Below are 5,556 nucleotides of genomic sequence, written 5' to 3'. Positions count from 1 at the left end.
AGCGAGGGCCTCTGTTCTGGCAGTCTTATTGAATTAGGAAGCTTACTAGGGTCAAAGCTGGTCGACCACTGTCGACATGTCGTAGACACTCGAGTCACGGCCCGGGGGTCATGACGAAGGACCCCTTCACCCCGAGTAGTTCTAGTGGCTCTGGCTACCACCCCCAAGCACAGGAAACAAAAATACTTAAACATAAATACCCCAGAAAGTGGATGTGAAAATCGCCCCACCGGTAGCGTAGTGGTTATCGCACCAGACCCGTATTCTGGAGGTCGTGGGTTCGGATCCCGCCTGGCGGGCATTTTTTCTCCACTTTCTTTTTTTCTTTCTTTCTAAAATATTTATCTGTTTTTTGACCTACTACATCCTCCTCTTTGCTTTCCGAGGTTTTCTTGACTGCCAAGTCTTATTTCTGTATTATTTTCAACGAGCCCCTCATTTCCTATTCTGATTCGCTACATGCATAGCGAGGGCCTCTGTTCTTGCATTCTTGGTGCAATAGGCAGCTTAAGAGGGTTCAACGCTGGTCGACCACTCTCGACATGTGCGTAGAAACTCGAGTCATGGCCTGGAGTTTAAAAATGGTCCCCTTCACCCCGAGTAGTCCGACTGGCGCTTGCTACCACCCCCAAGCACAGGAAACAAAAATACTTACACATAAATACCCCAGAAAGTGGAGGGGAAACTCCCCCCGCCAGTAGAGTAGTGGTTATCACTCAAAACCGATTTTCATGAGCTCGTGCGTTCGGAACGCACCTGGCGGGCATTTTTTCTCCACTTTCTTTCTTTCTTTCTTTCTTTCTTTCTTTCTTTCTTTATCTGTTTTATTGACCTATAACTCCATCCCTTTGATTTCCGAGGTTTTCTTGACTGCCAACTTTTATTTCTGTGTTATTTTCAACGAGCCCCTCATTTCCTATTATGATTCGCTACATGCATAGCGAGGGCCTCTGTTCTGGCAGTCTTGGTGCCATAGGAAGCTTAAGAGTGTTCAACGCTGGTCGACCACTCTCGACATGTGCGTAGACACTCGAGTCATGGCCGGGGGGTTAATAAAAAGGTCCCCTTAACCCCGAGTAGTACGAGTGGCGCTTGCTACCAACCCCAAGCGCAGGAAACAAATATACCGAAACATAAATACCCCAGAAAGTGGAGGGAAAAATTGCCTCGCTGGTAGCGCAGTAGTATCGCACCAGACTGGTATTCTGGAAGTCGTGGGTTCGGATCCCACATGGCAGGCAATTTTTCTCCACTTTCTTTCTTTCCTTCAAAATTCTCCATCTGTTTCAATGATCTAATACATCCTCCCCTTTGCTTTCCGAGGTTTCCTTGACTGGCACTCTTATTTCTGTGTTATTTTCAACGAGCCCCTCATTTCCTATTCTGATTTGCTACATGCATAGCGAGGGCCTCTGTTCTGGCAGTCTTGGTGCCATAGGAAGCTTAAGAGGTTCAACGCTGGTCGACCACTCTCGACATGTCGTAGACACTATAGTCACGGTACGAGGGTTAAAAAGAAGGTCCCCTTCACCCCGAGTAGTACGAGTGGCTCTGGCTATAACCCCCAAGCAGAGGAAACAAAAATACCTAAACATAAATACCCCAGAAAGTGGAGGGGAACATCGCCCCACCAGAAGCGTAGTGGTTATCGCACCAGACCCGTATTCTGAAGGTCGTGGGTTCAGATCCCACATGGCAGGCATTTTTTCTGCAATTTCTTTCTTTCTTTCCAAATTTTATACGTTTCAATGACCTACTACATCCTCCCTTTTGCTTTCGGAGATTTTATTGACTGCCAACGCTTATTTCTGTGTTATTTAGAACGAGCCCCTCGTTTCCTATTCTGATTCGCTACAAGCATAGGGAGGGCCTCGGTTCTGGCAGTCTTGGTGCCATAGGAAGCTTAAGAGGGTTCAACGCTGGTCGACCACTATGGACATGTTGTGGACATTCGAGTCACGGCCTCGGGGTTAAAAAGAAGGGCCCCTTCACCCCGAGTAGTCCGAGTGGCGCTGGCTACCACCCCCAAGCACAGAAAACAAAAATACCTAAACATAAATACCCCAGAAAGTGGAGGGGAAAAGCGCCCCGCCGTTACCGTAGTGGGCATCACACCAGACCGGTATTCTGGAGGTCGTGAGTTCGGATCCAACATGGCGGAATAGATTTCTCCACTTTCTTTCTTTCTTTCTTTCAAATGTTTTATCTGTTTAAATGACCTACTACATCTTCACCTTTGATTTCCGAGGTTTTATTGACTGCCAACTCTTATTTCTGTGTTATTTTCAACGAGCCCCTCATTTCCTATTCTGATTCGCTACATGTATAGCGAGGGCCTCTGTTCTGGCAGTCTTGGTGAATTAGGAAGCTTAATAGGGTTCAAAGCTGGTCGACCACTCTCGACATGTCTTAGACACTGGAGTCACGGCTCGGGGGTTAAGACAAAGGTCCCCTTCACCCCGAGTAGTCTGAGTGGCTCTGGCTACCACCCCCAAGCACAGGAAACAAAAATACCTAAACCTAAATACCCCAGAAAGTGGAGGTGAAAATCGCCCTACCGGTAGCGTAGTGGTTATCTCACCAGACCCGTATTCTGGAGGACGTGAATTCGGATCCCGCCTGGCGGGCATTTTTTCTCCACTTTCTTTCTCTCTTTCTTTCCAAATTCTGTATCTGTTTTTATGGCCTACTACATCCTCCCCTTTGCTTTCCGAAATTTTCTTGACTGCCAACTCTTATTTCTGTATTATTTTTAACCAGCCCATCATTTCCTATTCTGATTCTCTACATGCATAGCGAGGGCCTGTGTTCTTGCATTCTTGGTGCAATAGGAAGCTTAAGAGGGTTCAACGCTGGTCGACCACTCTCGACATATGCGTAAAAACTCGAGTCATGGCCTGGGGTAAAAAAAAAGGTCCCCTTCACCCCGAGTAGTCCGACTGGCGCTTGCTACCACCCCTAAGCACAGGAAACAAAAATACTTATACATACATACCCCAGAAAGTGGAGGGGAAACTCGCCCCTCCAGTAGCGTAGTGGTTATCACACAAGACCGGTTTTCATGAGGTCGTGGGTTCGGATCGCACCTGGCGGGCATTTTTTCTGCACTTTCTTTCTTTCTATCTTTCTTTCCAAATTCTTTATCTGTTCTATTGACCTATATCTCCCTGCCCTTTGCTTTCCGAGGTTTTCATGACTGCCAACACTTATTTCTGTGTTATTTTCAACGAGCCCCTCATTTCCTATTTTGATTCGCTACATGCATAGCGAGGGCCTCTATTCTGGCAGTCTTGGTGCCATAGGAAGCTTAAGAGGGTTCAACGCTGATCGACCACTCTCGACATGTGCGGAGACACTCGAGTTATGGCCTTGGGGTTAATGAAAAGGTCCCCTTAACCCCGAGTAGTCCGGGTGGCGCTTGCTATCACCCCCAAGCACAGGAAACCAAAATTCCTAAACATAATTACCCCAGAAAGTGGAGGAAGAAATCGCCCACTGACAGTGTAGTGGTTATCGCACCAGACTGGTATTCTGGAGGTCGTGGGTTCGGATGGCACCTGGCGGGCAATTTTTCTCCAGTTTCTTTCTTTTAAAATTCTTTATCTGATTCAATGACCTACTGCATCCTCCCCTTTGCTTTGAAAGGTTTTCTTTACTGCGAACTTTTTTTTCTGTGCTATTTTCAACGAGCCCCTCATTTCCTATTCTGATTCGCTACATGTATAGCGAGGCCGTCTGTTCTGGCAGTCGTTGTGCCATAGGAAGCATAAGAAGGTTCAAAGCTGGTTGACCACTCTCGACATGTCGTAGACACTCGAGTCACGGCCCGGGGGTTACAAAAGGTCCCCTTCAATCCGAGTATTCCGAGTGGCACTGGCTACCACCCCCAAGCCCAGTAAACAAAAAATACTTAAACCTTAATTCCCCAGAAAGTGGAGGGGAAATTCGCCCCACCAGTAGCGTAGTGGCTACCGCACCAGACCGGTTTTCATGAGGTCGTGAGTTCGTAACGCAGCTGGCGGGCATTTTTTCTCAACTTGCTTTCTTTGTTTTTTTCCAGATTCTTTATGTGTTTTAATGACTTACTGCATCCTCCCCTTTGCTTTCCGAGGTTTTCTTGACTGCTAACTCTTATTTCTGTGTTATTTTCAACGAGCCTCTAGTTTCATATTCTGATTTGTTACATGCATAGCGGGGGCCTCTGTTCTGGCAGTATTTTTCCATAGGAAGCTTAAGAGGCTTCAACGCTGGTCGATAATTCTCGAAATGTCGTAGACACTCGAGTCACGGCCCGGGGGCTAGAAAGAAGGTCCCCATCAGCCCGATTAGTCCTAGTGGCTCTGGCTACCACCCCCAAGCACTGGAAACAAAAATACCTAAAGATAAATACCCCAGAAAGTGGAGGGGAAAATCGCCCCGCCAGTAGCGTAGTTGTTATCGCACCAGACCGCTATTCAGAAGGTCGTGGGTTCGGATCCCAACTGGGAGGCATTTTTTCTCCAATTTCTTTCTTTCTTTCCAAATACTTTATCTGTTTCAATGACCAACAATATCCTCCCCTCTGCTTTCTGAGGTTTTCCTGACGGCCCACACTTATTTCTGTGTTATTGTAAACGAGCCCCTCATTTCCTGTTCTGATTCGCTGCATGCATCGCGAGGGCCTTTGTTCTGGCAGTCTTGGTGCCATAGGAAGCTTAAGAGGGTTCAACGCTGGTCGAGCACTCTCGACATGTGCTTAGATACTCAAGTCACGGCCTGGGGGTTAAAAAAAAGGTCACCTTAACCCCGAGTAGTTCGAGTGGCGCTTGCTACCACCGCCAAGAACAGGAAACAAAAATACTGAAACCTAAATACACCAGAAAATGCAGGGAAAACTCGCCCCCCTGGTAGCGTAGTGATATTGCACCAGAATAGTATTCTAAAGATCGTGGGTTGGGATCCCACCTGGCGGGTATTTTTTCTCCACTTTTTTTCTTTCTTTCCAATTTTTTATCTTTTTCAATGACCTACTACATCCTCCCCTTTGCTTTCAAAGGTTTTCTTGACTGCTAACTCTTATTTCTGTGTTATTTTCAACGAGCCCCTCATTTCCTATTCCGATTTGCTAAGTGCATAGGGAGGGCCTCTGTTCTGTCAGTCTTGGTGCCCTAGGAAGCTTAAGAGGGTTCAACGCTGGTAAACCACTATCGACATGTCGTAGACACTCGAATCACAACCCGGGTGTTAAAAAGAAGGTCCCCTTCACCCCGAGTAGTTCTAGTGGCGCTGGCTACCACCCCAGGCACAGGAAACAAAAATACCGATACATAAATACCCGAGAAAGTGGAGGGAAAAATCGCCTCCGCCGATAGCGTAGTGGTATTGCACCAGACCGGTTTTCTGAATGTCGTTAGTTTGGATCCCACCTCTTTTTTTCTTTCCAAATTCTTTATCTATTTCAACGACCTACTACATTCTCGCCTTTGCTTTCAAAGGTTTTCTTGACTGCCAACTCTTATTTCTGTGTTATTTTCAACGAGCCCCTCATTTCCTATTCTGATTCGCTTCTTGCATAGC

General features: G+C 46.8%; 1 non-coding gene across 1 annotated transcript; it reads left to right on the top strand.

Moving 5' to 3' along the window:
* Window positions 1-226: 226 nt before the first annotated feature.
* Window positions 227-299, top strand: Trnat-cgu (transfer RNA threonine (anticodon CGU)). The gene has a single exon. It is a non-coding gene; the product is annotated as a tRNA-Thr (tRNA).
* The last annotated feature ends 5,257 nt before the right edge of the window (window positions 300-5,556 follow it).

This window comes from Haemaphysalis longicornis, unplaced genomic scaffold (genome assembly GCF_048455015.1).
Source record: "Haemaphysalis longicornis isolate Haplotype H1 unplaced genomic scaffold, Haemaphysalis longicornis Haplotype H1 scaffold_6, whole genome shotgun sequence".
NCBI lineage: Eukaryota > Metazoa > Arthropoda > Arachnida > Ixodida > Ixodidae > Haemaphysalis > Haemaphysalis longicornis.
Note: the sequence above shows the minus strand (reverse complement) of the source record. Positions and strands in the feature narration are given on the sequence as shown.